General features: G+C 43.2%; 1 long non-coding RNA gene across 1 annotated transcript; it reads left to right on the top strand.

Moving 5' to 3' along the window:
• Positions 1-9,853: 9,853 nt before the first annotated feature.
• Positions 9,854-11,161, top strand: LOC120323058. Its single transcript, XR_005563147.1, has 2 exons — positions 9,854-10,185; positions 10,922-11,161. It is a non-coding gene; the product is annotated as an uncharacterized LOC120323058 (long non-coding RNA).
• Positions 11,162-12,317: the final 1,156 nt, after the last annotated feature.

Raw genomic sequence — 12,317 nt, 5'->3', positions numbered from 1 at the left:
TATTAAGGTACTGAATTGTATTTTTAAATTAAAACTCTGTTGATATAATTTGTTATCATGAGATGTATATATAAAAAACCTTTCTTACACACTACTACCTAGCTTTGACTCCCAAATCTCTGATGAAAAGAAAGTTTCTGCATACCTTTTGAAAGAGGAACTTAGATATTAAACACCTTGGTAAGTTACAGCCAGGCTCAGAACAGGATTAGGTTAAAAAATGGATTGTATCTATTAAAATCAAAGGCTGGTCTGAATGCACACAAACTTTTTTTTCCTGTTTCTTAGCATACTTTTGGGGGGATTGGCTATGGATTTTTCTTGTTAAAAATCCTGTGATAAGCACAGTAATCATGATCCTCTGCTTCCAAAGATTCAAATGGAGGAAGGAGTTCAGAAAAAAAGGTCCTGGCTTAAATAACTGAAAGTGATGTTTCTTTCATAAGAATGGTCCTTTATGCAACCTCAGTTCCATAGTCTGGCATTTCTAATATAAATTATTTTGATCAACATATACCATAAAGAGCAAACACGTGCAATGGAACTGACAATATGACGACAATGAGTAAAGCTCCTTGAAATGAGACTTTTGTGAGGTGTGATCCCAAGATCCCAAATCACTTCAGTGAGACTTTTTACATTATGGAGAATGTATGATACTATAACACATGCTGGGAATTTTTAGTATTGCATCCAACAAAACAAAACAGAAAAACCAAACCCTTTAAATATTAATAAGAACCTCATTTACTAAGGTGTCAAAGACATATGAGAAATAAAAATTGAAACACCTGGCAAAAATGCATTAAAACATAGTGACTGAAAAGAACAAAACAAAACATAGCAAAGCAAAAAAGGAAATAAATAATGGATGAATTAGTGGTTCCTTCTGCATTGTTAAAAACACAACAGAGGATCAAATGACATTAAAAAAAACCCAAACATAAAAGCTTCTTTCTGGAAGAAGTGTCAACATTCTCAGAACCCATCTTTAATACAGCAAAAACATAAAAAGGAAAAAGCCCACAAACAAACAAACAAAAATTCACATTGCTTATTAAAGAAGTTTTAGAAGACTATTTTTTTCCTTCTGGGTTGATTTTTTTTGTCAAGTTAGGAAGCCTATGGGGTTAGAAAAAAATATCTTTGTTCACCTAGGGGTTGAAATAGGTGTGTAAACACTGTATAAAACACAAATTAGGCAAATACATACAAAATATATGCAAAAAAAAAAAAAAAAGAGAGAGAATTCTATAGAAGCTATTCATCTTGCATGCAGTCCCACAACAGTGTTAATGTTTTTCAGTATGTCTGGTGATTTCCAGAGTGATGTTTGCTCAGAGAGTGACTGATGTCCCTCACCCCTCTGTTTTCACTTTATTTGATTCTCATAGCAGAGTCATGGGGTCTGTTACTGCTTTTATTAAGGTCTCTGGGAGTTTTGCCATCTCCTCAGGTTTCACTTTGATAAGAAAAGATTGGGCTCATGCTGCTGAAACCCAAACCACGAGGAGTTTCCAATGTGATCTTTTCCACACAGTCACTTCAGTACCTGGGCACCAGAACAAATGGAAGAACACATAATCCAATCTCTGTTCTCACTGGTGAATAGCTGTGTGACAAATCCCATTTAAAAATGACTGAAACACCTAAATCAGAACTTTTTTTTCATCCCTATTATTTCTGTGACAGGGAGGTTTATTGGTCAGACTGACAATTATAGTGAACTTTATTGCCCTTCTGGAAATGAGGAAGGTCTGGGAAGGTGAACACTGCAGCCTTTTCTTGTGCCAGCAGGTCAGTTACAGCCATCCTCTGCTATGCTCTCGGGTGATTTGCTGCTGCTAAAGCAATCAGCACACCAGACTTGAGGCTTTTCTCCTATTCTTGTTCCTCTTTGCTTCTGAGGGAAGGATTCAGCTGCATAAATGTATATGAGATTTTATTTGTTGTTTGGACGCCCCATCCAGCCACTGGCTGTATCTCCAGAAAGTATGGTTTGGATGAAGATCCGTATAATGTCTCCCAGCCCTCTGCAGACCATATATAAGGGTATCTGAAGTGACCCTACATGTTTATACTTAGGCAAAGAAATTGTGCTGTCGTTGACAAAATTACTTTTTACTCTACAGTTGGCTCTTCCCAATCTCCAAGAAAGACCTTGCACATGGAAATTCATCAAGACTCAACTTTTGGTTTCAGCTGGCTCAGATGGAGCTGTCTGGAAGATTATGATCTCAGGCAGTCTATGACTTACAGAGTAGGAATCAGGACCCAGAACAGGAATGGGAATCTAATAGAAGCCTGTGCAGAATATGGGCTGGGGAGCAGTGATCCCCAGTCACTTTTCCCTGCTGGTTAGGCATAACTGCTGGAAGTTAAGTATTTGAAACCTTTGGGTGCAACAGAAGTTAATTTTAGTTGGAAGCAAGAGATTGCTACTTTGTCATGAGATCAAATGGTTGCATGTGGTCAGATTCACATCAAATGTAAATTATTTAATTATGGAAAAGAAAAGAATTGACTCCTTTTCTATCTAGCACTTGCAATCACAGCAGCTGTGATATCAGGCTGAAAGATCTTTTGTTGTTTTCGTTGTCTCAGGTTTGATCAGCTGTTGAGATCTCCTTCTAAACAAAAATGTAGGACATATCAAATCAGATCCATGCAAATAGACATACCTGTATTTGAAGGGAAAAAGGGGTTGCTGTGGTAGGCAGTGTTGGTTATAAAACCCTCTGTGTCACCAACAAAGGCAGATCCATATGTCCCTACAGAGCATTAACATTTATATGTTCATGGGGCATAAGACTAACATTTGGGTTTCCTCAGGGAACTTGGGAGCTTCTTGCTGACTGATCTCCTTAACTGAGCTGCTGAAAGCCTTCAGAAGAGCAAGACAGGCAGGGGATTTGGAAACAGAAATAAGTGAATTATCCACAGGAGTGGAGGAAGGTGGTCTGCTGGGAAGGTGTGGAGGCAAAAGGTAGTCATAGTCTTTCCCTATGGGACAAAGCTCACTCACCTTTAAACACCTCAACTTCTTGAGAGTGGAGTTGTGCAGTACAACACTGAAAGAAGTATTTTTTGTGACAGATACATTGAATCTGTTGAACTGTTTCATAGAGGAATTTGTAATATCAAATACAACTGCAAAGCGTATTTACTAACGAAAAGAACAAAGTTGTCTGCTTGCAAAGCTAACTAAAAGTCGTATTTTGTGAGCAGGTTTCATACATCACTGTGAAGGCCAAAAATGGAGAAAAAGAATTCAGATTACATAATGAGCAATGGCCATTACTGCCCCTGTGGAAGACAGTGATGGACAGTGGTTATGTGCCCTGAGGTAGGCCTTTAAATAGGCTTCCCCCTTCATAGCTGCTCAGAGGGTTCTTTCTTCTGCTTTATCAGGAGTCAGCTCAATCCAAAACCTTAATGCATCCCTTAATCAGGAGCAGCTGACAGAGCTCATGAGAGGCTGCCAGGGCTGGCCAGGAGTCCATGATTCCTCTAAACTCTCCCTACCCAGCAGCAACTGCCACCCCGACCTTCCTCAGAGGATTTCTGGAATCCCCCCACAAACCCAGAAGCAGCTACCCGAGGATTTAGAAGGTCTCAAAGCACACCCAGAAGTGCTGTGTCTGTTGTCTGCCTCACTTCACTCCTCTCAATTCAGTCTTGTAAGCCAGTACTGCTGCCCAAGAAGAGCAAGTCCATATCTGCCTCAACCATCCCTCCAGATTTTGTAGTTCTCTATCTCTGAACATGAGGGAGGGATCTCTGGCCTTTCACGGAGACACATTTGGGCTAAACATTGAGCTTGCAGAAGCATAAAGCTGGAGGACCTGGATTCCACATGAAGTAGCTCCCAATCCAGATAGCAGGACAGGCAAAGGAAGAAGCATCACCTCTGCTTTACAGATGGCCAGCTGCAGCATAACAGGAATAACCAGTCTAAAGGTTTAGGTAAGATAGGAAGGGTGTAGGAATCCAGTGAAGAACAACTCAAAAGCATGTTATGCCACTCAGCCTGAAACATATTTCATTTATCTTGTTCACTTGTTCTTTTTTTGTATTCAGACAAGATTGCTAAGTTAGCTCATAAACTTCACAGGTATATTTACACAATATATCTTATGTATATAGAAACATATTAAAAGCTACTTCAGAAATACCTTCCACACATCTCTGTTTTCATTATGCAGTGTCAGTCTTTGTTATCCTTTTGCACTTGTCATGTCTAAACTCTTAGAAATCAAAATTGGTTGGCTTGGCAGTGAGGGGAGAACAGTGGATATTGTCTGCCTAGACTTCAGTAAGGCTTTTGACACAGTCTGTCATAAGATCCTCAAAGAGAAGCTGATGAAATGAGAGACAAATGAGCAGATGGAGAGATGGACTGAAAACTGGATGAACAGCCAGAGAGTGGTGATCAGTGACATGATGTCTAGTTGGAGGCCAGTAACTACCATTGTAACCCAGGGGTCAATACTGGGTCCAGTCCTCTTCAACATCACTAGTGATCTGGGTGATGGGATGGTCCGTACCCTCAGCAGGTTTGCTGGTGACACCAAACTGGGAGGACTGGCTGGTACCCCAGGGGGTTGTGCTCCCATCCAGAGAGCAATGAGCTGGCAGGAACCTCATGGCATTCAATAAGGAGAAGTGCCAAACCATGCACCTGATGAGGAACAACCCCAAGCACCAGCACATGCTGGGGGCTACCTGTCTGGCAAGTGTCTTTGCAGAAAAGGCCTGTGGTGGCCCTGGTGGACACCAAGTTGAACATGAGCCAGCTGTGTGCTCTCATGGTAAAGAAGAGTTAATGGTATCCCGGGCTGGCTTAGACAAAGCCTTGGCAGTAGGTGGAGGGAGGTGACCCTTCTCCTCTACTCAGCACTGGTGAGGACACACCTGGACTGCTGGGAACTGTTCCGGGATCATCAGTACAGGAAAGACATGGAGCTACTTGAAAAGAGGCCAGCAAAGGGCTGGCACTAAGATGATGAAGGAAGTGGAGCGTCTCTTCTGTTAGAAAAGGCTGGAAGAGCTGGGGCTGCTCAGCCAGAGAGGAAGAGAGTCAAGAGGGATCTCACTGATGTGTACAAATATCCAAAAGGAGGGTGCAAAGAGGACAGAGCCAGGCTCTTTTCAGTGGTGCCCAGGGACAGAACCAGAGGCAGTGGGCACGAAGTGAAACAGAGGAGGTTCTACCTGAACACCAGGAAATATTTTTTCACTGAGAACTGGCACAGGTTGCCCAGGGAGCTGGTGGAGTCTCCATCCTTCAGTAATCAAAAACTGCCTGGACATGGTGGCCTTGCTTGAGCAGGAGGGTTGGATCCAGAGGTCCTTTCCAATTTCTGTGATAAGCTATTTGACCCTAAATTTTGCTTGAAATATATTTATTAATCACCTTTTTTGATAGGAAATCTCCCTTTCAGTGGTTTTAGAACACAAAAATTAAAAATATGAACTTTGCGATTTTTTTACACATTTCTTTTCAATAATTCCTACTAATTTCCTCTAAAAAGGTACTTAAAAATTAAATGATTCATAATTTTCAGATTATCAGACCTTGAAAATTTTCAGGATATCAGTTTTCTTTCTGCTGCACAAGGAAAAAAATAAATATCTCAAAACCTCCTCTGGGATAAAACAAATAATTTCCTTCCCACTCCCTATCATTGAGTCCTCAAGTGAAATACTGGCACCAACAGAATCAACAGAAGATTACCACTCACAATCGCCTTTAGGCAAGGCAATATCCTTATGGATTTTATTATGCTCTCCATTTTAAGTATAAAGAATTTATTTTTATACTGATAGAATCTTTCAAAGCAGTGAGCTTTCTGAAGTTCAGGCTCTGTGAAGTTACTAACATTTTTAATTAATGCCATGAAGGCACTCAAATCTCTTTTGTATAATACATTGAATTTAAATAAGTTAAAACAACAACAAAAAAACCCCCAATCTTTCTAATAATTTCTCATTCTCTGATTCCCATGAATTATTAGCAGACAGTCTGCTATATATGATAAAAACTCTATGGTTTTATATCCACCAAGCCTGCCTTTAGCACCTTTGGATGGGGCACAACTTCCTCTGTCTTCATTGCCAATGTGATGAGGTCTGTTAGATGTTACTGCACATATTTTGAATAGAGATGTGAAGTAGAATTCAGTATATTCTTGAAAGGATAGCATTCAGTCTTCATGCTGAATTTTCTGATGCTGGGAGATTCAAATTAGGCTCTTCAGGCTATTTTAACTTTATTTTTGACATGTAATATAGACATGCAAAATAACACAGTGTTAGTTATCTTGTCACAAGGACTGACAAGATCACAAAGCATATTAGCTAAGTGGTGTTTATCTCCCCACCCTTACTCACTAGGGAGGGACTGGTAGGGTGAAAACCACAGCTAACGTTGGGTTCAGAGACTGTGACTCAAGGAAAAAGATTCGCCTAATGTGGCCTCTGGCTTATTGAATAAAGAGACTGCAACAGGTAAAGAAGACTTAGGAGTGAAAGCGAGACAGATTGATGCAATACACTCCCTGCCCTCATAGCAAAGACATTACATTGTGCAGACAGACTGCCTGTTTAAAACAGTGGTTGTAGTGCAAAATAAATATTCAAAGTCAACACTGGGCATGTAAAAAGAGGGCCTGCAAGGTGACTGGACACAATTTTCCAAGAGAAGACATTTGAAAGGTGCTGTGTAATTACATATGAACAATAAGAGAGTGTCTGATTATTTTTAAAACCTTACAGAAATAGGCTTTGGAGGACCATATGGTCTGCTGCCCTAAAACACTACTGTCTATTTTGAAACAAAGGTCTACTCTCAGCCCTCCTGTTGAGGAATATATTGGGTGCTGGGTGTGCAATACAGCTCTTCTGTCAACATACAGAAACATAACCTCCTAGTGAAAGAACCATGTGAGAGGTAGGAAATGGAAAGCACCTGTTGCAGCACATAATGCAGCACAACCCCCTGCACCTCTGCAGGCACCACTCACAGCTGAATCCAGGAGGACATACAAGAGTCTCTGGTACTCAGAACTGGACAGCAAGAAGAAATACAGCCCTGCCAGCCTGACCTTGGTGCCAGGAAAGGTCATGGAGCATCTCGAGTGGCACATGCAGGACAGCCAGGGAATCAGGTTCAGCCAGCAGGGATTTGCAAAAGACAGGTTCCGATTGACCTACCTGACCTATTTCTATGACAAGGTGACCCCCTTAGTGGATGAGGAAAAGGCTGTGGATACTGCCTACCTGGAGTTTAATAAAGCCTTTGACACCATTTCCCACAGTATTCTCCTGGAGAAACTGGCTCCTCATGACTTGGTCAGGTGTCCTCTTCACTGAGTAAAAACCTGTCTGTCCGAGTCCAAAGAGTGGTGGAGAATGGAGTTACATCCAGCTGGCAGCTGGTCGCCAGTGGGGCTCCCTGTGGCTCAGTCTTGGGGCCACTTCTGTTTTATGAGGAGCAAATGAGGGAGATGGGATTGTTTAGCCTGGAGAAAAGGAAGCTCCAGGACAATCTCATTGCTCTCTCCATCTTCTTGAGGAGGGAAAGTCAAGGGGGAGGGGCTGATCTTTTCTCCCTGGGATCCAGAGACAGGATGCATGGGAATAGTCCACCAGCTCTATTCTGCTGCTCCATCCTACTCACACTTATCACCTGTTCTGTCATGGGGCCCCTTAAAAGGGCTGCAGTCTTTCAGGATAAACCTTGTGTTGCAGGGGCTCTGCATGGGCCACAGTTTCTTCAGGAAATGTCCAGGTGCTCCAGTGTGGGGACCTGTGACCACTGGTGTGGATCCTTGCTCTATTACCTGGAGCACCTCATCCTCCTCCTCCTTCTCCTCCTCTCATATTGTTGGTTGCAGAGCTGTTCCTTCCTCACACTTCTTTTCCTCACTCTTCACTCTGCCAGGCAGCATTTTGCATCTTCTCACACAGGCCTCCCCGGCAGCTCCAGCGCTGCCAAGCCTGGACACCTGGGCCACAGACACAGATTTGCTTGTACCAAGAGTGACCTTCTCAGCTGCCTGGGAGATATAGGCAACACTCCCACTTTGGAGGAGGAGTGCAGGAAAAAATCAGGAGGTCTGTGGAGGTCTGTGTATACACGGCCATCTCCCAGCAGCCGTCAAACTGTGTTCAGGGGTGACTGAGCCTCCAGCTGTGGTCAGAAATAGGTAATGTGATAGCCTTGGCAGAGCTTTGGGGTTCACTTGATGGGACCACACTTCTTAAAGGAACAGCCCAAGGAGAAGCAGCAAGACCCCATGATGGAACTACTGATTTCAGCAGCATCTTTTGAAGCAACTTGAGAGGTGTTCCAAGACATGGGGAAAGATGTAGGGAGGACGAGATGTCAAGAACACCAGGAAGAGAAAAGACAGGGAGGTGTTAAAGTGTCTGAGTGTACCACTGCAAATGTAAATCGCAGTGCAAACTTCATCTCTCTGTTACAGAGGGGAGATGAAGCCAAGGGGTACCAACCCACAACACAGTCTTGCCCAGACACCCAGAGACATGGGATTTCTTAACACAAACAAACAGTTTTATTAACATATTTACAAAGGGTAAATCCCTCCTATGCCTCCTGGAAAGGGGGCATCACAACTGGGAGCAGGTGCAGAGGCTGTGTAGGAAGCAGGGATCTGGCTCCTGTTGGGCTAGTCAGGAGGGAGAAGAGGTTTTCGGGCAGATGTTCCTCATGACCACGAGGTTGTCTCACTGGCAGATCCACTACAGTGTCCAGCTGGGGTAAAATTGGATGGATGGATGGATGGATGGGTTTAGAGAGCGCTGGGGAATGGAGTTACATCCAGCTGTCAGCCAGTCATGAGTGGGGTCCTCCAGCTCAGGACTTGGGCCAGTTCTGTTTGATATCTTTATCAATGATCTGGAAAAGGGGATCAAGGGCACCCTCAGTAAATCACAGATGACACCAAGTTGAGCAGGAATGCTGATCTGCTGGAGGGAGGCTCTGTAGAGAGATCTGGACAGGCTGGATTGATGGGTTGGGGAAGATGGTAAGAGGTTCAATAAGGCCAAGTGCCAGGTCCTGCACTTGGGTCACAACAACCCCAGGCAAAAGCTCCAAGCTTGGGCAAGAGTGTCTGGAAAAGGATCTGGCGGTGCTGGTTGTCAGCAGCTGAACAAGAGCCAGCAATGGGCCCAGGTGGGCAAGAAGGTCAGCGGCATCCTGGGGCCAGCAGGACTAGGCAACTACATCATAACCCCTTGCAATCACTTTGTTCAAGGCAGGAGACACTCTGTAAAGGCTTGAATTATCTGCAGACTGCTCAGCTGTATTGAAGGACATGGTGGGACTGCTCTGTCAGTTTGTTCTGCATGCTTATACTTTTGTGCCTTTTTCCAGCCGTTTCTAAATATTCATATTGTAAGTGTAGAACAGATCAAGTACTGCTGATCACTTTAAAAGAGATAGCAATAAGATCACCCTGCCCTTTGCATAAAACCATAGCAACCACATCAACTTGCAAGTCAGTGAACTATAGGAATAACATAAGTCATTTTAAGGTCAGATCTTAAAAATTCTAAGAAAGGGAGCCTGTTAAATTCAGTGGGAAATTGAAAACCTGAGGTGAACTAAAAGAAGAAAGGGACCAGCTTCTAGACAGGCTATGTAACTGCAGGCATTGCTAACCCTGCCATTACAGAGTCCTGCCTCAGCAACTGTGAGAGTCATTCCCAGCTTGACTGTTCTTTTGTATGTGTTTAAGTAGAGCATGGCAATGGAAACAAATGTAGTAGATGTCACAATGCCTTGCAGGGTCTGTAGGCTGCCTGTGCAGCACCTTTTAAACAGCTCTCTCACCACAGGTTTTAAAGCAAGACCTACCCATTACATTCCTCCTTTAACAACACCCCCACTGTAATTTCTGTCTGGCAAAAGAAGCCACAAGCATCAACATATCCAGATATGCTATGTGGCCTACCCAATTCTGGGAAGAAAACCTGGTTCTCTGTGTCTCCAGACCACATGTGTGCCCTGGACATTTCAAAGTGGAAAAGCAGTCCTTCCTGAACATGCAACTGAAGATAAGCAACAACTAGAGGACAACAACAGATAAAAGGAAACAGGCACTGTAGTGATAGGACATGGAGTAATGGGTTCAAACAGAAATAGGAGTAATTTAGGTTAGATATAGGGAAGAAATTCTTTACTACGAGGGTGGTGATGCACTGGAACAGGTTGCCCAGAGAAGTTGTGGATGTACCATCCCTGGAAGTGTTCAAGGCCTGGTTGGATGGGACTCTGAGCAACCTGGTCTATTTAAAGTTGTCCCTGCCCATGGCAGGGGGTTCAGAACTGGATGATCTTTAAGCTCCATTCCAAACGAAATGATTCCCTATGATTCTATGAAAAGACAGAGGCAGACAGTGTCCCACGACTGTCACATCTTCCTCTAGGAAGCAGATCAGCAGCTAATCAGTCCCAGAACTTAGACTTTCGACCTCTAATATACAATTCTCATCCTTAGCTCTCGGGTCAAGCCAAAATATTTACAATTCCATGTCACATTATGCTGAAAAAGAGCTGTTGCCATATGGGATAAGCATTTTGAAACTACCTAAATGGAATTGAAAGATGACAATTAAAAATAGTTTAACTATATTTTGTCAATCTAACAACCACAATCCACTCTGTGCAAGATACTACATCTCCAACCAAGGTGTCGAATCTTCATTTAGAGTTTATAACTGCAACAACCAAAGGTATTAGTTCACGTGGTCAAGTTCTAAGTGTTTCCCATAGTGCAATACCCTGGAAGGATATTCCTTTGGCACCATGGAAGCCAAAGGAAAGAGAAGAGGAATGAGAATGTTCCCTAGAGCAAACCTAGTGAGTTCACTATGGGCTACTCTCCTGCAGGATGGTGGCACAGCAGGGCAGTCTTCAGGACAGGGAGCCACAGGGGACCCCACAGGGCTTTATCAGCCAAAGCCCATCTCACCACAAGGCAAACCTGGAGATGGTGGCCAGGCCCAGCCAAGAGTCCACATGGTCACGCAAGTTCACAGCAACAAGAAGAGTTCAAGATCAATGGAGGAAGCAAATCGTATTAGCAACTCCTAAATAAAGACCTTTTAGTGCCTCAGGACCCTGACACTATGTGCAGTTAAGGGTAAAATTTCTGCAGTGTTTTTTTACCAACACTGTGTGCAAGTAACACAGAAAATTGTATTTTCCTAGTATATTTAGCACATTTTTTCACCCCAAAGGTGGTTGGTACAAGTCATGCTCTATTGTCAGAATGACTGTCAAAAGTCATCCAGGAAAAAAAAATTCTTTTTTTTTTTTTTTCTACTTGGAACACATGGTTTGTGAGCAGGGAGAGCCAACAAACTATCATATTCTGGTACAGCCCACCTACATATCAGGTACCTGGGTTTTTTCAACAAAACTCTACTTTTATTACTCGGTAATTTATTAATTTGAGGTTTAGAGCCTACTGTCTCTATGTTCCGTGTTCCTGCAATATTAATTGTTTTTTTAGATAACATGATTTTTTAAACACTCATTTTTCTCAAAACTGCTGCTCAGATAAAAGAGCAAAACCAAAACAAGATGTGAAGAGGGAGGAAGAGAGAAGCTCTCCAGGCATGTGCAAGTTTCGTGCTGGCTTCCCGCCAAGTCCCCCGAAACTCGACAACGAGGACCCGCCTCCCAGAGAGGGAAAAGAAAGAAACAAGCAGCCAAAGCTATAGCAAAAATATATATATATATATATATGTTTTACATATGAGACAGATACACAAAAGGAGAATACCACACACCGAGGGGGGGGGGAAGGGGGGAAGGAGGGAAGGGAAGGGAGAAGGACAAAAAGGGGCAAGGACCGCACAAGTCAAACAACCAGCCGAAGGCAAATTAGCAAAAATCTCACCACTTCCCTTCGAACAGGCAGGATGGCTAGACACGGCCCTTGGCTCTCCCCTCACGGGTGGCAGATAACAGCAGTCACTGTAGGCCTCGGCTCCAGATAAGCCCGACCGAAACAGGGACCCACCGTTCTCGAACCTCGCCGGAAAGGAAGAGAGCGAACTATCTTATCAATGCCTTATTTATACCCTAGGTTACGTAAAGGAATAGCATGGAATACTTCCTTGGTCACCTTCCTAGTTCCTTCCTGGTTACAAGCTGGTTTCCAGGAAGGCCTAGACTGAAACCATCACAAGGCATTAGATAATTTTTGCCTTAGCCCATTAGTAATTCAGAGAGGTTTTGTGACTCCTTTTGGATCTCGTTCTTTTCTTTCTCTAGGATC

This window comes from Pipra filicauda, unplaced genomic scaffold, assembly GCF_003945595.2.
Source record: "Pipra filicauda isolate LSUMZ 115617 unplaced genomic scaffold, ASM394559v2 scaffold18_size4552066_pilon, whole genome shotgun sequence".
In the NCBI taxonomy this organism is placed as follows: domain Eukaryota; kingdom Metazoa; phylum Chordata; class Aves; order Passeriformes; family Pipridae; genus Pipra; species Pipra filicauda.
This window is presented reverse-complemented; position numbering and strand designations above follow the sequence as displayed.